The 21,592-nt window shown below is 38.1% G+C and overlaps 1 pseudogene; it reads right to left on the bottom strand.

The window, feature by feature from the left end:
- Nucleotides 1–20,117: 20,117 nt before the first annotated feature.
- LOC144361499 (uncharacterized) lies at nucleotides 20,118–21,140 on the bottom strand (annotated as a pseudogene).
- Between the last annotated feature and the right edge of the window lie 452 nt (nucleotides 21,141–21,592).

Below are 21,592 nucleotides of genomic sequence, written 5' to 3' on the forward strand. Positions count from 1 at the left end.
GATGAAAATTAATTTGTAGTCACACAAAAATATTCAAAAGGATTTCAAAACAACTATTTCACCATGTATTTTCTGGTTAAATCTTGATACAAATTAGGGGGATTAAATTTCAAAACATTGAAATGAATATTCTTTAACTAAAAAAATTATTCACAACAATTACGTCTTAACTGAAAAAATATTACGCTATATCTCAATAATTATGCAAACAAATGCAAAATGAAACAGTTATCTCACCCACAAGTCAGTCAACAACAACAACGACGCCAAAATCCGCCCCTTACTATACCTTACCCTTCCTTTACACTACACTACAGGCAATGCAATACAACTTTTTTCCAGTGATACTCGGCTGATAATAATAATATCATAGCAATATAGCACTATCATGCAAATCTTAACATAGACAAATACAAGGGAATAAATGCACTAGTAATAGAATAACATCTTCAGTCAATTATAAACATTGTCTGTTTTACCCATTCCATACCAAAATATCTTGACCTCAACGTCACCACACTTTTGCATACAAAACAGTGAGTTAAAAAAGTAACACATGTCTGAAGATTTCTGTGCCCTCAAATTCTGCATTTTTTTGATCGAGCTTAACTATTTCATATCTCAACTTAATCTCGTGTCTTTTTAATGTCTTCTTATTTCCAGAAAGAAAGCACATTCTGAATGTCTCTGTTCCTTGCCTCACTTTACCAATCTCACTTGTATTACCCTCCAGTCTAGTTTTCAGATATTTTAACACAATAAATACTCCAATTTTCATCTGGTCTGCATTCTTCATGCATTGACCAAATGGCGTCTGCAAGTGTTCTTCAAGATCGCGTGAATGGGTAAAACACTTATCGCATTGTTTGCATTGAAATGGCTTCATCCCTGTACGTGCACACATACGCTGTTTTAAATTACCAAGTCGCGTGTACTGAAATAACTTCAACCTTGTATGTGTACGCATGTGTTGTTTTAGATTACTAGGATCAGTAAAACATTTCGCGCATTGCTTGCACTGAAATGTCTTCAACCCTGTATGTATAAGCATGTGCCGTTTTAGACTACCAGAATGAGTAAAACATTTGGCGCAATGCTTGCACTGAAATGGCTTCAACCCTGTATGTATAAGCATGTGTTGTTTTAGATTACAAGAATGAGTAAAATACTTCTTGCATTGCTTGCACTGAAATGTCTTCAGTCCTGTATGTGTGAGCATGTGCGTTTTTAGACCACCAGACTGAGTAAAACATTTAGCACATTGCTTGCACTGAAATGGTTTCAATCCTGCATGTATACGCATGTGCTGTTTTAGATTACTGGACTGAGTAAAACACTTATCGCACTGCTTGCACTGAAATGGCTTCAAACTTGTATGTGTAAGCATGTGCTGTTTTAGATTACCAGATTGAGTAAAACACTTTTTGCATTGCTTGCACTGAAATGGCTTCAATCCTGCATGTGTAAGCATGTGTGTTTTTAGACTACCAGACCGAGTATAACATTTCGCGCATTGCTTGCACTGAAATGGCTTCAGCCCTGCATGAGTAAGCATATGTGTTTTCAGATTACCAGCCCCAGTAAAACATTTCGCGCATTGCTTGCACTGAAATTGCTTCAGCCCTGATTGTTTAACCATACGCTGTTTAAGATGGCTAGACTGAGTAAAACACTTCTTGCTCTGCTCGCACTGAAATGGTTTCAACCCTGTATGTGTCAGCATGTGTTTTTTTAGATCAACGGACCGCGTACAACACTGTTCATATTGCTTGCACTGGAACTCTTTCTTCTTGAGTTGCACATCTTCAGGGTCTGAGTTGACTTCTACATCACCTCTACTTTTAGTTGGATGTTGATACATTGTATTTACTTATTTGTTTATATATATAAACAGTCGAGTAAGAAGTTTCACTTCTCTGCAAATCTGCAACTCAATTAAAAGTGATGAGGCTATCGTCAATATATTGGCAGCATATTTAGATTATACCTGCAAAATAACAAATCAAATCTGAGACTCGTGTGTATAATTATAATAAAGAACATCCAATATATCAAAGTATGTTTACAGTATGAGCAGCCCAGTTAGCTAAACCGATGAATATCTTACTATAGTACACCACCTTTGTATGTCTGTATATAGAACACGTCTGTGATATATCGACCATCTAAAAACTCAAATTATGTATTGTTGTTGAAAATTTGCCATGTGATTTCTATACAATATTAGTGCAATTATCTACCAAATTACTTGTTGCTGACTTTTTCCAAAATGACTGGGTGGCAAGTTTAGCCATATCCTTCCACGAGAAAGGGAATCGAAATGATGTTAATAGTTATAGAGAAATTACGTTGCTTCTGGGTCAAAAATTCTCATGCGATGTCCACAATAGATTAAACACTTAGGTCTAGAAAAAAATTCTTTTAAATGAAAATCAAGCTGGGTTTCGCAAATCGTATAGTACAATATTTTATAATAGATACAATTGTCAATATATATTTTTTACTTCGAGCGAAATTATATTGCGTTTTTGTAGATTTTGAAAAGGTCCGATCGCTTTAACCATTATTTCGTAATATACTTGCTGTTGTATTGTGGTCTCCATGGTATTTTTTAAAACTTTACAATGCATATACAGCAGTCAAATGGAATTTCGGGTGTGTTTAAATGCTTATGTGAGGTTCATAAAGTTTCATTTGTCACCTTTATTATCTGCCCTATTTATTAATGAGCTTAGCGGGTATTTTCAGCAACGATTCTATATTTTGGTTTGCTGAAAATATTTTACCTACTATATGCGGATGATTTTATTTTGTTTTGCCCCAATCCTTAATCGGAACTTGAAGTAAATGCAAATAAAACCACAATCGTAGTCTGCACTTAAATTTGTGTCTTCCTTTACTGACTTGGGTGTCACGTTTTCCTCTAGTGTTCGTTGGTTTATGGCTCATCGAAACTTGCTTAACATGCATGCAAAGGAATGTTTGCTGTAAAACGTATTTTAACTAAATATAGTTGACGTACGTAGCTTGTGTTTGCATTTGATGAGACTATATAGTGTGTATATGTAAAGATATACTACATATTTGCATTTGAGTCACAAGTGTCATTAATGTTGCCAATTTAGTGTTTTCTCTTTGTGTAAACCATATGTATGCCATAATTCGTTATTGTACATCTTGAGTTTCAACCAAGTTGGTGTTTTGCCATTTGCGTTGACCATATCTGACCCAACCCTAATTCCAAGACGCATTCCTGTTAAAAATATTAGCCCAATAATGATACTCTCTTGTGCACTGTCTGCTGGTAAGTTGGAATGATTTCCAATGAATAAACAAGTCGAGTTTAATTAATTTCCACCATTACAAATTGTTAAACTGAGAGAACAAATGCCTCAACAAATATTTAATACTTAATTTGGTGTAAACTAGTTGCGTTTAATTAATTTCTAAAATTACAAGTTTTTAAATTGAGTGAAAAAATGAATTAACAAATATTTGAGACTTATTTCGGTGTAAATAAGTTGCGTTTAATTGATTTCTACCATTACAACTTTTTAAATTGAGAAAAGAAATGCATTATCAAATATTCGAGATTTAATTTGGTGTAAACAAGTCGTGTTCAATTAAAGCGGGAGGGGCCTCACCTGCACACGCGCGGGAATTGAGTGACGGCTATTCGAAACGATCGCTTTGGTTCTAATGAGTATATATCTAGTAGGATTCGAACTCTTTCCATTTGTATTATTTGGTTTTTCATTTCCCATGTTTGCTACGCCGTAATATGCGACCACTTCCCCGTTTTATTGTGATTGTGTGAGTGTTTAATGAGTGTCTTACTCACCCGTCACGCCATGACCCAGTTTCAATCACATGGACATGTTGGAACGAAGTGCGTGACCAATGACCCATTGACTATATGATCGTTCTGTTCAACTGTTAAGCTTGAATTTATTACCGTTAATATCATTATATTGTCAGGTGATATGTTCCATCTTATTATAATGTCTTAAGTTTCTTTTAACTTGCGTATACCAATTTGTATACACCGAGACATGAGCCCGGTTGAAGGTAGGTACGGTTATTGGAATTGTGCCAAATTGCACGCCACTGAGCCAATACACGCGATCTGTTAATGCGTATGGTGTTCATATGTATTATTTGTACTTTCACGAGATCAGTAACTCCGCAAACATGAATGGCTGACGTGTACACTTTAATCACTTACCCCGCTCAGAGATTTCCCCCATGTAAAATCTGTTCCATGCAGTCAATCGTACAATGGCGGTGATCCCGTTGACCTTGAAGCAATGTCCTCTATGGAGACACTGTTTTATTAAGAATGAAATCGCCTACAGATGGCGCTCTTGATCACAGGTCTGTGTCACAGGTCATCACGGGTTCATTCTGCAAGGAAATACCATTGAGACAGGTATTTACTGTACTATCGGTATTGTATCCTACTTTTATCTCATCTTGTGTATTTCAAAATCATGGTGACTGAATTGAGATGTTGGAATGTTATTTCAGTGAAAATGGCACCAACTCATTATAAAATAAATAAAAGAATTTGACGTAAGGTGGAAACATTTGTAAATATAATCGACGAATGTATGGAATATAATCTACGCATTTTACACTAAATAATAAATACCCGAAAGAATGTTATGGACTACTCTATTTCGTTTATATTTTACTTTTTAACTTTGATATCTACGATATGATATTTTAGCAGCATTACTGTATGTGCTATTAGTGATTCAACTAGGCCAGTGAATGATATAGCCTTCGATAGTCAAGACAGTACTTTCTGTCACAATCACACAATAGAAAAAAAATACCGTGGTAATTGTTATAACCCGATGTCATCTCTAGACAAAGTAGCCTAAGCTCGTTTCAAGATAACTTGTGTAGTGAAAACTGGAACTGTGTTTATGAGAGTGTTGACTTCAATGAATCAAGTTTTAAAGTTTTTGTAATAAGCATGCGCCCTAAGTTACTAAGTTAACCCAAAAAAGAAAAAGCGAGAAAACCCTGTATAACTGCAAGAATTAGGAAGTCAATTGATTGCAAACACAAGCTATATTCAAAAGCATTAAAAAGTAACTGTCAACCAGATATCCTCGCAAACTATAAACACTATTGGAACATGCTTACACATATGTTGAAAAGTGCTAAGTATGCTGGTCACTTCACATGTTGTCACGGAGATAATGATAAGACTTAGAAAGTTATTAAGGATAATCTTTGTGACACGATTAACGTAAATTTGCCAAGTACATTTCATATGTCTTCTGCACACAATGATTTACAAACCACTCTTGTTAACCAGCATGACATTGTGGAGTTAATCATTTGTTTGTCACAGTTTGGGAAGCACTTGAATCATTGCACGAAATCCTATCATTCCTATCTACTAACATTCTTATCACAATTCTTCTTTCTTCATGCAACTTCTGATCAAGAAATATTTCAACTACTAAAAGCACTTGATAAAATAAGGCTGTGTGATATGACTACATTAGTTAATTTATGCCACAGAGTACATTTCCCAGCCTCTCAATTATATAATTAATTCATCGTTTTTAACAGGTGTATCACTGAATTCTTTAAAATTAGCTAAAGTGACTCCAATTTTCAAAAAGCAGTACAAGTGATCAAGGTAATTACAAACCAGTAATTTGAGAAAATAATTAACAAACATGATTTCCTATTTTAACAGTTTTGATATATTGTATAAATGTTATTATGGGTTCCGTGGGGATACAGTACTAAGGTAGCATTTGCGAGAAAATTAAAAATTCTAATTAGCAAACTAGACAATTGTTACTTAAAAACAGAAATGAACATGTCAATAATAATGGGAAGCAGTAAAATAAACTAGCATTAACTTCCACAGGATTTTGTACTAGGTCCGACACTCTTTGTGATTTACTTTTTGTTATATATTTTTCAACTATGCTGTCAACTATGTTGCTCCTTTCGATAATCGAATCTTAATGCCTAGTGTGTATTTTATAATAACTTGTTTAGCCATTTTTTGTATTATTCTCGTGATCATCATGTAAATCATATATGACATTTAAAGGGCGATGGTTGTCGCGCAACGCGTGTATTCGTCGCCAAGAGTCCCTTGTCGAACAGGACGCGGCGCGACGACCACCGCCGTTTGAATAAATGTACTTATATTTTACTTAAATTAAAACCAAGTAAATATATACAATTATAAAAACAATGCATATCGAAGATAAACCGAATATCATTACACATTTTTTTTCAAAAACTGATAAAACGTTTTTTTTATATAACACTGCTAACACTGCTGCCGTTTCGGGGATGATTGCAAAATGTTTATCTTTGGGACGGTTTAAATGATAACATCTTATCTGTATACTCTGTTACTAACAATTCAGATAAAACGGGTGATAAGGTTCCTGTTTCAGCCTTATTCTCATTCAAGACTTCACCGGAGAAATATGGTCATATCTTTGTGCAGCTTTCTTTTAAATCATTACATTTTCCTGAATCCAAGTCGTCATAATATTTTACTAACACCATTTTACTACCTTAATGACGAGGGAAATAAAGAATGCGAAGACGTCGATGACAGACGAGGCAAAGACAAATCTGCGACTCAGCAAGAATCATAATATCTACAGGTAGAATTAAAAGTATGGTTTGTATGATATGCCTATCAGCTAGAATGCTTGGTTTGCTAAGCGTCTCTACAAGGCCTAACATATTACCTACAAGTATTGTGCTTTTTAGTTTACGGGTAAAATAATATAAAAGATGATCACGTAATAGTACACTAAGCACCTTGAAACCGATGATACCGGTTCGCACCGATCCAGCCCAATTCTAAGGGGAAATAAAAACATTTAAAACAAAGAACAAGTTACATAAAATATGTTTGCAGAGAACGAAACATATTCTATGTAACTTGTTCTGTGTTTTAATGCCAGTTTATTAAAATCCAGCAAGTTACTATTCACCGTAAATCGTTTCGTGTCCGAGGACTGAAACTTCCGGCATTTAACATACTTATACAAGAATGCAGAGCGCATTATCCTGTATTCTCCACTATCCATGTACTGTTAACCTTAGGCAGTGGGTTCATAACGCGGGAATATTAACATTAATTGTTTGAAAAGTTCCAGAGGGTTCTGAGCGACGGGTGGTAAGATTATGAACCACCCACCAGGAATCCAAAAGTAGATTAGAGACGATGTTAGCAAAAAGGTAAAGCAGGTTTTTATTTGATAAACAATTAAAAAAGATATGTTGAAGTGTATCGACCATATCACAGGATGGACACTTATTAAACGGTCATTAAATAGAAATTTCCCAGTTGGAAACGCATAATGAGAGATACGCCACTGCAGGTTCCCATCTTTTCAATAACTGGTCCTTTTTAAGAATCATGGAAATTGGGCTTGGCATTTTCAAGCAGACTCAGTATGTGAAGCCAAACAGTATCTATTCTTTTGTGGATGATGACACCACATTTTTTATTACAAACTGCGGAGGTTTGTAACTAATTCCACAGCACTTACAGATATGTGAGTGATTCTTGAGATTAACATCTTAAAATGGCACAAATGTTAATTATTTCATTATACTTCTAAGATTGGCTGAATGACACTTGATTAAACAGTCATATAATTATTAACATGAATCCTAATACAGTTGAAACATTTGAACAAATTTACATTTTACTTAGTGGATGTCCATAATTGTGATACAGAGCAAATGTCAATGTTCTTCTGATCAGATTATTTTATTTCTATTTATTCCTTTACAATAAAGCTTGTTACTCTTAGAGATTAGATTTGACTGGGGTTTATAATCGTTATTAAAGTCGTGGTTACAGCGTTACATTAATATAAATACATAATTTCCAGTTTTTGAAATGTTTCACAACACGTCTTTGAATAGTGTACCTGCAACAATAGAACAATGATTGGATTAAAAATAGGAGCATCTTCGTGCGAGACTGACATAGCTCAACGTCAAAATTTAAAGTATAAATCTTGTTATAAAACTGATATAATATACATGGATAAATACACATAATCAAAATAGGATTAGGGAATTATAGAAAATGCTACTGGTTCACATTACAGAATTATACTCGCTATGCAACAAATATAATAGTAGCTTTTCAATGCAGGATTTAAGATTGAAATGTCATTGAGATTTTTATTTTTTCATGTAAGCAGTGTGTTTTTGACACGTTGTACGAGTCACATGGGTTCTATACACTACAGATCGCGGTTCAGCGAATAGGATCTTTCAAATACTGGCATATATTAGTTCCATTTATATTGAGACATGTAAAGTATCTCAGATAATTATGTGTCATTGTTCGATATATATATATATAATCAAACTTTATGTGCAACTATTATCATGGATATTTATTATCACCGCTCCTTACATTGCATGTTTTCAGAAATAAAATGTTTGTCTTCATCAAACGTCATATGAATAGTGATCTATTTTTCTTTTCTGGTTTAGGAGTCAGCTATGAACAAATATTCTGGTATAGAAAATGTCGATATATTTTTGTTTTGCTTTATATATCACTTATGTAGAATATGTTTTTTTTTTATATTTTACATTCGTAATATTGATCAACTTCGTAACTAGCCTAGCTACAACAAATTTCCATGCGGTATGGTGTGTCACTACAATGAGGTAAAAAATAATGCAAATTCATTCAATTGTAATTACATGATGAAATCGTGTGTAGTACAAATGTAAATATTATTTCATTGCTTTGCGGATGATATTATGTGGTGAAAGAAAGACTATTGGAAAGTATTTCCTAGACGTAGGAGAAAACATTGGAGAAAAATCGACCAGGGTTGTGGGTCCTAAGTATTGATTGTAATTATTACCAGGTGACTAAGTCACAGTTTACATACACACTGTTTATGAATGTAGTCCATTAAAAGTTTTGGTAAAATATTGGAGCCACTGATACATATCAGTCTAGAACAGAATATTACACATCAGTTTTTTGCAAATGTATTTAATTATCAACCCGATGTCACACTCTTTCCTACTATTTTGCCATACATTTCTATCTCGTATATGTATGTATGTCCTGTAAACAAAAGTACGCGCAACTTATTGACAATTTCAAAGTCCACATATTCAATGAACATGTTTCTCCCTAAATATGCAGTGGGATATTTAATGTGGATGGTGTATCACTTTTGTTAGGATTGATTAATTATTCACTCCCATAGTACAGCGACAATGATAATAACCAATTTCGTAGATATGACAATGACGATTGCATAGTAGAAATTACAAATCAAAGCACATAAGGCAAATATCTGGCAACAAGCGAGAAAATAAATGAAACATACACTTCACTGCATTGTAATTAATATATAGACATGGAATTCATGAAGTGGTGTCAATTGTTTCAAAAGGAGTGCACCATGTTCTGCAATGCCACAGATCATTCTGAATAAAATGCTGTAATTGTTTCTGTATAAAGCGTGAGGACAAGATCGGACATTTTAACATTACATTACATTGTATTGTATTGTATACTTTATGAGTTGCTCATCCCTGTATCGAGTTTCTGTTATGTGTTTGGTCTCGTGTAACCAAGATTCACACAACAGTGGAAAGTATATTTTAGCGTCTTTATTTTATAGATCCTCTTTACAATATCTGTAACAGTATACAGTTTTAGTTGATATCATCCGAGTTGTTGCATTTAGCATAATTTTCTCAGATGGTATCAATGTTAAATTTTGTTAAATTCATCGTAAATAGTCTTTCTTTGAGAAGATTAAGCTTTACGGGATGTAATGAAGTGGATTACATTGCATGTTTTGCACAGTCCCTTCCTGAGTGGTGTTTTGGAGTATGTCTTCTACTTCAATCTGTAATTTGTGGCAACTAAGCCGTAATCTTGCTAGTGTTTCAACATCATGGAGTTTATTTAATTTAGTTAAATATGGTGCTTGTTTAATTTCATTGTTTATTTGCCTGTATGTCCGTAGTTTTGAGTTCTCTCTGTTATTATCCTGATTCCATAGTTTATTGTAGTAAGTAGTCTTTAGATATATGACACAAATGGTCTTTATGAATGTTATCGATATCAATGTTTTATGTTCTATATATATATATATATATATATATATATATATATATATATATATATATATATATTAGTGACACAGTTCATACATGAAAGCAAAAGACGCATTCGATAAATTATTATGCACAGACATACACATTATACGCATGGGTGAAATAATTACACATTATAGTGGCAACTATGACCGCTGACAACGAAAAGTAATGATATGTTCTACTTCACTATATTTAATTATAGAAGATCAGCAACGCATAACATTCCCATAGCGATGGTCCCGTGCTTCACGGATTATTCAGACTACTCAATCATTGATCTCCACGAATATACCTGCACTCGTCTTGCTCAGATCACGTGTCCTATGCATTTGTTTGTTTCATTAGGATGATTTAGGATGAGTTTAATGGAAATATCAAATTGGGTGTTCACACAATACATACATTGTAACATTACATTGTTCGAGTCTTTCCTGCATCAAATATATAATACGATATACGTTTTGTATATCTATCCACTTAGGGATTCACAATTTTCAAAACATATTTTCAATTATTACAATGATTCACAATCCCAGGTTATAAGTCTGCATATATAAGTTAAAGTGAAATATACCTGGTTTAATGTACGAGTATAGACATTTTATTTTTACAATAGGCTCAGGCATGGTGAATGATCGGATGAATGATGAATTTATGATAGTAAAATCAAAATCATCTCAATTGTCTTATAGAGTGGTAGACATCTGCCCTTAGAATCAAATTCCAAAACAGATCCATTAATGTCTTGATACTTCAGATGCTGCTCAATGAAAATTAATTCAATTGCATTGAATGCAAATTTGATTTGGTTCGACAGCGCATTGTTTCGCTGGCTCATTGACATCACGTTGACATTATTACACATTTCAGTGGGTTCAGTAACTAACAATCTTAATTGATTGATGAAACTTGTGATAAATGTATGTTAATATGTCTGGTATGATATATAATGTATCCGTAAAATTGATCAATCAGTCAAGGCGTGTACAATATTTTGGAATTTACGAACTTAAACACACAAAACAAATTAAAATACTTGGAAATTGATGTTGCTGTAATGTGAGATTATCTAGCTAACGGAAACATATTCAGCAGCATCAATTGTAGAACAGTTGTGGTAGTTGTGATATATAATTGCTGAAACTATTGTACATTCCTACTGAATTGATTCTCTTGTTTTTCCTGCCCTTCACCCTAAATGAAATTGGTCAAAGCTTTGCCAAGAACAAGCAAAATCCTATTCCAAAAATTACATATTTTGACTCATAAAGACATCCTTAATACAGTTTGTGAAATTATAACTATCAACATATATAATGTATTGTTCATTACTTATACGTGCAATTTGATTGAAATTGATAAGTGCAGTACAGGTAAAACATCAATTATCAACCTATTTTGTAGCCTACAAATGACAAATACATCCTAAATACACAGTGTTTCAGAGCTTTGACGTTGCGAGCATATTATGGTAAAACATTTCGTAAATCAAACAATCAAAAAAGCACACCATATGAAAACTTGTGCTTAAAACACTTTCTAGGGGATTTGGATTATAACACGAACTAAATCCAACATCAGCCTATAAACCTTCTATTGTTTTTAGTGCCAAACCCCTTTGTTAAGTACAACAATAAATATTTCGTTGGTGCATGTGAGCTCTTGTGTGATTGGTCAATGCATGGACAGCTCTTCCAATTCTGTGTTTTACTCCCTATCAATTTGGGTCCTGTTTAACTCTGGGGTTACGTCCAGACGCCACTCTCTTGACTGGATATCTGTGATGAAAAATAATCCTTTGTTGTTGCGTGTTTTTTATCATCCCTTCACCTATTAACAATTCACCTCTAGACGTGATAACTTCATTTCAATAGTGAAATTCCGTTCTCAAAAATTCAAATAATTACAACCTCATTGAAATCCATTTTCTATTCTTACCCAAAAGCCACACCCAGACCATTCATCAAAACGAGTGGTCTGGGGTATACTAGTACTCTGACCCATGCCGAGGACTTCCTGTTTGAAATGCTATATGATAAATCAGACTAACTATCACGTGAAACCAAATGTAAATCATTCTAAACTAACGTACATATACCCAATTGATTCTGGATTCATTGACCAGGGAGAAAGAAATGACATTTGCAATAATAATTGACGAGGGTTGTTACGTTTGGTTGACGAAATAGACACAACAGTACTGATTGGAGCTTCATGAATTCTAATCAATTTCACATAACCAAATATTGTTAATTTTTTGCTGTCATACATTATCTTCGGTAATAACTCCGAAAGTGAAGTTGTATATCTTCAACAGCTCATTTAAAAATATGAACGGTGTAAATATTCAAAACTGCATTTTTCTGTCTCTGACATGCATCAGAATGATAGATCTTGTCCAATCGTATTTTTACAAAGGACCTAAATTAGGCAGAGGGTTTTCCGAACCCGCCTATTCACATAGTTCATACCCACCATAGAGTCCGGTCAGTCAAAATGACTTTTTTGAACAGTAGGCATTAATCAGCGATTCTGCTGGTGATGGAGAGATAGAATCTAGGTCAGGGAAAGCCCCATGACCTCAAGATTCTCTTTCCCATACGTCACGAACCACGTGACCGAGGCCATATGGCAGCGCCATTAACGGCTGTGCAATCACTCTGGTTCCTTTCTCTCTGCCTCGAGGACTTAGACCAATGCTACGGAAATAGTGGGATGGTTGGGGGGACCCAGAGTCTATGGTGGGTATGAACTATGTGAATAGGCGGGTTCAGAGAACCCTCTGCCTAAAATCACTATGTTCAATTACCCACCATAGACTCGGTCAGTCAAAATGACTATTTTGTCAGACGCCGATAGATGGCGGGTTTTCTGAGCAAACAGAAAACATGATGAAAGTCTTTTCCCAGTCAGGGATGAAAACAAACTACAATAAACTCAACACCTTATTTAAGACCCAAAAAGGGTGGTGTCTTACCTTGCCTGTGCTGTCCCCGAAGCAAGAAGCCAAAATGCTGCTATTGTGACAGGGTTTGGTGTGCCCGGGAAAGCTAGACCCCAACCCGAAAATGTTCTGCATGAGGGCGTAGGTCGAAAAAGGCGAAACCAGAGCTTCCAGGAAGTGCTAGTGGTATAGAAAATCTGTTCGCAAGAATGCTGAGACTGACTTATCTTCTATGCACAGGAGCCCTTGTGAACATTCAGGCGGGATCAGTAATTAAAGCCTGACCCGCTACGACAGGGCCTAACCTGAAGAGACCATGCTCAATAGATTGGGTGTCTCTTAGGTAGTAGTTGATAAAGACGTTCTGCGTTCTCCAAAAGCCTGCCCTCAGAATGTGTTTGAGGGGGAGTCTGACGCTAGCACTAGTGAGTTAGCAATAGCACGGACCTCATGCGCTCGTACTTGGTGGCTCTGCAAGGTCTGTGTTAAAGAGGATAACGTATTATAGATCGCCAGTACAGTCGCAGTAATCCACCAGGCGATGGAAGTCGGGGAGGCCAGGTTATCCTGTTTGACAGGGCCGAAACACAAAAACATGTGTTTGGTTCCCTGTCTGGAAAACCTGGTACGGTTCTAGTAGCAACTCAATGCTCGAACAGGGCAGAGAAGCAATAACTCCTGATCCTCCGGACCAACATTATTTGACAGCTGGGGAGTGACGATTGGCTGAGAGTCGTGTCCTGGGTTTTTCTTTTTGTACACATCCGTCCGCAAAGGACAGCGAGCCTAGCTCTGACCAGCACCTACCTGAGGTGAGGGCCAGTAGGAGTGGTGCTGAAAGGAGGGACTCAAAGGATGGTCTGCTTAGGGCTGATAACACAACCAACATATCCCAATTGGGCAGTTCCCCTGTACGGGTTCTCAGCCTCTGATTATGGAAAGCAGTAAACAGTCTCCTAATAATGGGACAATCGGCTAGACTAGACCCCAAAGAGTTCTCTATGGCGGGGGACAAGGCTGACCAGGCTGATTGCAGCATAGGACAAACCTATTTCGTCAAGCAGGTGGACAAAGAAGTCATCTACCAGACTGATAGAGGGATGACATGGATCAATCAATCTCCCTTCCACTACACCAATTGGACGCCACCAGAGTTAATATGCAGGTGGGCTCTTGTCAAAGTTTCTCCAGTACCTGGTGAATTAGCGAGAAGGGAGGAAAGACGTACACATTCATGTGGGTTCGTGGAATTGATAATGCGTCCATGGCCCAGGCTCCTCATGTCGGCAGGAGTGTTATGTACATTGGGAGCTTGGCGTTCTGGGGTGCGGCAAACAGGTCTATCTTCATGGACTGTCCTACAGCCGAAACAACCTGGAGACTTCACACTGGGTATCTGCCACTCCGTGTTCTGGAGACGGAGCCGCTTTGAAAGGGCATCTGCCAAGCTGTTCCTCATCCCTGAAAGGTGGTGTGCAATTAGCTCCACATTATATTCCAGGCACCAAAGGAGAATTTGCTCTGCTAGGACTGACAATGATGGGGAATGCATCCCCCACTCTCTGTTGATGTAGGAGGCCACAAGCGTTGGACCGGGCAGCTGCATAGTGCGGCCTTGGGAACTATCCTTCGAACGGAGGTCATCATTCTGATGAAATGCATTAGTTCTCGGAGAGACACTGAAGGAGCTGAAGGAAATTCAAATACTTGGCCCAGGTGGGCGAATCGAAGAAGATTGCAACTCCCTGGGTGCACCGGTATGTGCAGGTATATATCTCTTAAGTCTAAAGAGGCTATCCAGTCGAACTGGTGGATGGAGAGTAGAACACTGGATGGTGTCTCCATGTGGAACCGATTAAGAAGAACATACTGATTTAGTCTGCTTAGGTCCAGATTTTGGTACTACGAATACATTTGAGTAGAAGCCTGGCTGAACTATTCTGTATATGGCGCCCTTTCTTAGCAAATTGTCTGATTGCATCCACCTTGTGGGGATCCCCTAGCAGTGCTCCCAACGGTGGGGGCACTGACAGGGGTGGTGGAGATGTCAGTGGTATTCTGTAACCGAGTGTCACCACATGGAGCGTCCAGGGATCAGTTCCCTTCTGCCTCCAAGCCATAATACACCGGCGCGATCTGCATGCAACAGGGATCTGTGGCCATGGGTTCAGCAGTTGCAAGTGGGGGGTTTCTCTTCTCCCATGAGGTGAGCTTCCCCAGAGACCACTGGAGTTAATAAGTCATAAACTGGTTCCTTGCCAAACACAAGCCACCCCCCCCCCAATCGCAGAGGTAGGCATCAAACATGTTTCCCCTGCTGCCGGGGTTGATGACTGCCCAAGGAGGAGGAGCCATCACCTGGTCCACTCTTTCCCAGTGGCGTGACTCTACTCTTCCCGCCCCTGGAAGGGTATGAGCGCTTGCCTCCCAGCTGACTCTGGCTAGTGGAGCTAGTAATAGGGCATTGTGTTTCTTGTGCTTGGGGTGGCCCTCTGTTTATCCTTGGCAGCAGCCAAATGGCTAGCAGATTCGACTTGGACCATTTGGTTTGTTACACCCTGAAACTCCGCGACTGCAACAGCTATCTTCCCATCAAATAGGGTGGGTGATGTCCAGTCTGCGTAACTGAGGCAGTCGTGTACCCCCTGACTCAGTTTGCCAGCGCAAACATGCATGTCTAAAACTGTGTCTTGCTGCACTGTAGAGCCATATGACACTGGAGGATATCGCACATAGCTGTGCGGTGGCCTACCATTAACTGTGTTGCCTGGTCTAGGAGGTGAGTGCGTTCTGCTTCTGAGGTCTCAGGGGGCCTGGGCGTGCACAAATGCGCTTCAGTGTGGCACCTAGCCCATTACCCCAGCCAGGGGCTTTTGGTGTAACATCCTCTGTGGCTGACCAACGGCTGCCCCTCAACACCATCTGTGCACCATCCGTCATGCTCAGCACTCGGCTGCACCAGGGGAGACGTGTTGGCGAGGTCGATCTGGATCCCGGCGCCTGCGATCCCATAAGCGTAGAAGTGACTGTGAGTGGCTGCTTTAGAATCGAGGGTGGGGAATATACATTGTGTTACCTGGATTGATAATATTCCGCATCACCCAAATGGTGGAAGACACTGGGGGACCGCCCAAAGTACCCACTGTATCCGATGTGGATGAACTGCCTCCTCTCAACTTAAATATGTGGCCGAGAGCATGTTTGAGAGTGTGCATGTGGGTCGGCGAGAAGAGATTCGTAACCCATAGTAGAGCTCAGACTCGAGAATAAATTATTGAGTCTGGTACTGTGAGGCAAACCTTGGCTGGTTGAAAGCGGGGGGTTTACAATGTGTGCCCTGACCCAAAAGCCCTGCCCCGAGATTGGAGCTTTGGCTACCAACATCCCAGTTGGTGTTCCGTGCCTGAGTCCCTGAGAAGACCTGGTGCCACTAGCCTGAGCCTCGGCCTCCCCAAATCAGTGGGGGTTCACGGCTGGGAACGGGGGTGTCCCAGAAGAGACGTGTCTAGAATGAGAGCTGTGCTTCCATTGTTTCTTCCTGCTTGCCAACAGAAAGGCTGCAGTTAAGACATCTCGCTCCGACTGCATCTGGTCTACCCGGCCTGCCAGAGATGCAATTTGCCCCGACAATCCTTCAACCATTGCCCTCATCTCAGAGGCAAAACCGGCGTCATGTCAGGATGGATCCACAACGGGACCCGGAATGGCCCCCATAGGAGGAGTGACCTCCAGGGGCACAGCCTCACTGTTGCCGGTAAAGTTGGGTAACACATCGCCTGCAAAAACAGACTGTGAGGATGCCATCCGATCAGCAGGGGGAGGCTGAAATACGTCGGTACCTCCACTATCGGGCCTCTTGCTTGACGTTTTGGTACGAGTACTGGTACCCGAGCGTGAGGACTTCTCACTCATGCCAATGCGCAACTCACCCATACCGGTTAAACCTGATGCACAACCTTTTCACGAGCGAGTGACGTGGGTAGTCTTAACACAATGCTGGAAAGAATCCCAGGCACCAGAACTCCAAAGATCACAAATGCCCTCTGGATAAACGCCCGAACCCCGTACACAACTAATACATTGGTAGCATTTAGCATGTGGGTTTCAATCTTGTATGTTCTGTGTAAAATTGTTGCAAACACGCCTCAAAAACTTGGGGATAAAACTGGCGGTGAGCTTCTGGCGCTGCCAGTGCATGTATCCATTTCTAAATACATTGTAAATAAAAGACGACATGCATGAGGGAAACAAAATACAGTTGTAAAATGTGCCGCCGCGAAACCAACAAGTGGTTAGTCGCGCCCGGTTTTAATTTCTTTGTTGTGGAAAAAACTACAAACAAAGGGGAAAACGACACGAGGGTAAAGAAGACAAGAAAAACTTATCCTAGCAGCTAGAATGTCTGATTCCGAGGGTGCGGCAATAACCCACGCTAGAAATTCGGACATGAAAAAGCAATTGAGCCAGGCAGAGCCACTCAGAATCATTCCCGACGAGGCGGAGATGAAAAAGGAGTGATTGTACAGCCATATGGCCTCGGTCACGTGGTTCGTGACGTAAGAGAAAAAAAATCTTGGGGTCATGGGGCTTCCCCTGATCTAGATTCTATCTCTCCCGTCACCGGCAGAATTGCTGATTAATGCCTACAGTTTAAAATAGTCATTTTGACTGACCGTAGTCTATGGTGGGTAATTGAACGTGGTGAATTGTACTGCACTAATTTGATCCAACTCATTCTGCTCGCTTTTGCTTTTCGATCATTTTTTTCACTCGCTTTTGCAACTGCTTGTTGAATAATTTCCGCTTTAATTTTCGACTGCACAAACCCAGAAATATCGCTCCCTCGCATTTTAAATTTATGACCCTGGCATCTTTGTTGTTTTTTTTGAAAAGACATCAATGTGTTCCTGGTTCTTTGCTCTCTTCCCTAAGGAGTTAGCATTGCCTGTATCGCGTAAATGTCTCGATAATCATATTGTTGAAACGAGGTAGCAGCCCTAGATTCAAACAGGACACAGTTCTGCTCTATCAGCTTGTTGTGGAACGTTCACATAACAAGAGGTCATAGTTCGAAATTAAATAATAGTTAATACTCGTTGAATTCTACTGGTATCACTTTAGCACTAAAACAACCATTTTGACAACTCATGTGCCAGTGATCAGTGTTTGGATAAGCGGCCAGTGTTTTTAATAAGCGAATGAGAAAATTGAATTGAAGAATGTTGGGGCGCAGGTTTGCCTTCAATGGAAAGAGTCTGTAAAGTAGGTCATGCTAATTTTGTTGAGGACGAATATCATTTTCTATTGATTTGTCCAGCATATAACACATTAAGACGAGATTATTCATTCCAACCAACCATGGATAAATTTCAAAAGCTTGTTCAAGCAACAAATGGTGATATTCTACGAAATATTTGTGTGTTTGTGTTCAAAGCATTTGAAGTTAGGAAACAATTGTTAACAAATTAATTATTATTTAATTTCCGTGTGATCTAAAACCGGGAATAGTATCATATTCTACCTGTATGTGCATTGTTTTGATATGTTTGTATATGGGTCGCTGGCCTAGGAAAGCAATAAATACTTATTAATAATTGTCGGAGAAAAGAAAGGAATGAAGATATGGTCGTTTACTGGTCGGAAATTAAGCAATATGCGATTGATTGAAATGCGATAAAAGCGAGAGATTAGGCGAAATGAGTACTGATGCTTGAGATGCGTCACCAAATGAGAACATGGTAGGAGTTGGTAGTACTAGTATACGCGGGGAGGGAGTCCAGAGAAGGAACAGCCAGCTACCCTTTTACGGGGAAAACGTGGAATCTCGACGGATTAGTTTCGTTCTCACATGTAATATTACGTTTTGAGGGCTTCTGAGTTCAAAAAGATGACTAAATCAACTAAAAAACATGCGTTTAAAGACATACCTATTCAGAAGCTGGTTTGCCAGTACTTAATCCATTTATAAAACCTAGGCTACTCTATTGACATTGGCTGTTTATTTCATGGATTTGGCACTTGAGGTGGCTGATAGGCCATTACGAAAACGCGCTCGTAACTTATAAAAAAAACATGTGCGTCAAGAATAGGCAATATGTCCATGCAGTATAGAACGTTCTGTGTCAATGTAAGATACGTATCAGCCCATTTAAAGTAATATTATATTTATTATTATTATTCTATGGTAATTAAATAAATTGCTAACAATGACACAAACAATAATCAGTCATATGATGAAGTAATATTGTAATCATCATTAATCATCAGTATTAAATGCATCGATAAACAATAATCAAACTGGAAATATTATAATTACATTGTCTGTATATTTTCAAAATACAAATTTATTCACACTCAGATCCATGTTCATTGTTGACATTTGTTGCATAAATATATCTAGATTGAGATATGTCTAGTAATATACTGAAATACATCATAGTGAATGTAACAATGTAAAATAAAATGAAATTTGTTTTCAATGATACACGACTAATAATAATCATATTGTACTAATAAACCACTAGCTTGTTACTCGCGAATGATGTTTGGCAACACACACAAGATAGCTATACACTCATATAAACACTTTCATTCAATAAAAAACATAAATCATAACGAGTTAGAAAAGTAGTACATGTCTAAATGTTTCTGTGCCCTCACCTTTTACAATAGTTTGGTCTTGCTTGTCGACTTTATAATTCAACTCAATCTCATGCCTTTTTAAGGCTTCATTTCCTGAAACTAAGTACATTCTAAATTTCTCTATTTTCTGATTCACTTCACTAATCGCACTCGTATTCTCCTGTCCACTTTTCAAACAATCTAACACGACCAAAAATTTATTTTGCAGCTGATCATCGTTCCTTATGTATTGAACATTCGGCATATGCATTTGTTCCTCTGGATCGCTTGAATAAGCAAAACGCTTTTTACTTTCTTTGCACTGAAATGGTTTCAACCTTGTATGTGTAAGCATGTGCCGTTTTAGACTGCTAGACCAAGCAAACCATTTCTTTCATTGTTTGCACCAGAATGGCTTCAAGCCAGAGTGTTTAAACATGTGGTGTTTAAGTTTGGTAGACCGAGTAAAACACTTCTCGCACTGCTTGCACTGAAATGGCTCCATCCCTGTATGTGTAAACATGTGAAGTCTTAGAGAATTAGACCAATTAAAGCTTTTGTCACATCGCTTGCACTGAAATGGTTACAACCCAGTATGTGTAAGCATGTGCTGTTTTAGATTACCAGATTGAGTAAAACGCTTCTTGCATTGCTTGCACTGAAATGGCTTCAGTCCTGCATGTGTAAGCATGTGCGTTTTTAGACTACCAGACTGAGTAAAACATTTCGCGCATTGCTTGCACTGAAATGGCTTCAACCCTGCATGAGTAAGCATATGCTTTTTTAGATAACCAGTCTTAGTAAACCATTTATCGCATTGCTTGCACTGAAATGGTTTCAACCCTGTATGTGTAAGCATGTGCTCTTTTAGATGGCTATACTGAGTAAAACGCTGTTCGCATTGTTTGCACTGAAATGGCTCCATCCCTGTATGTGTAAACATGTGAAGTCTTAGAGAATTAGAACAATTAAATCTTTTGTCACATCGCTTGCACTGAAATGGTTTCAACCCTGTATGTGTAAGCATGTGCTGTTTTAGATTACCAGATTGAGTAAAACACTTTTTGCATTGTTTGCACTGAAATGGTTTCAGTCCTGCATGTGTAAGCATGTGCGTTTTTAGACTACCAGTCTTAGTAAACCATTTATCGCATTGATTGCACTGAAATGGCTCCATCCCTGTATGTGTAAGCATATGCTTTTTTAGATTACCAGTCTTAGTAAACCATTTATCGCATTGCTTGCACTGAAATGGCTCCATCCCTGTATGTGTAAGCATGTGCTCTTTTAGATGGCTAGATTGAGTAAAACACTTCTTACATTGTGTGCACTGAAACATTTTGTTCATGGTCTGCACACATTCAGGTTCTCTGTTGATTGTATCATCACCTCTACTGGTATCTAGCTGTGAAGGCATTTTGCAATCTGTATTTACTTCCTTTATGAAGTTATAGAGGTATAGCTTTGTGTACGAGTTTGAATTCAGTATGAATGTAATCTAATTGGATGTGGACATCAGTTTGTAATGTACCAGCCGAGGAACTAACATAGGTTGTGTTATTTTCTCATTAATAATTTAAAGCATGTCATGTAGGTAACTTTCTTATACAAATTGAAGTGAGGTTTTTTGTGTTTTTAAATCACTTGGGAAAAACAGTTTAGGGAGCAGTCACACTTCTCTAGAAATTGCAAAAAATTGTGAAATGAAATGTACAATTCCAGGGATTCATTGTGTGAAGTGTTCTCCATCTATACATTGGTAGCAACTTCAGTTTTTACCTAAAAAATAACAAAACACATATGACGCTTGTGTATTGTATGAAAATTTGAATGGCATAAAACAATATAGCAAACTAGATTTAGAGTGCG

Source organism: Saccoglossus kowalevskii, chromosome 18, assembly GCF_978046115.1.
Source record: "Saccoglossus kowalevskii chromosome 18, keSacKowa6.1, whole genome shotgun sequence".
Taxonomy (NCBI): Eukaryota; Metazoa; Hemichordata; class Enteropneusta; family Harrimaniidae; genus Saccoglossus; species Saccoglossus kowalevskii.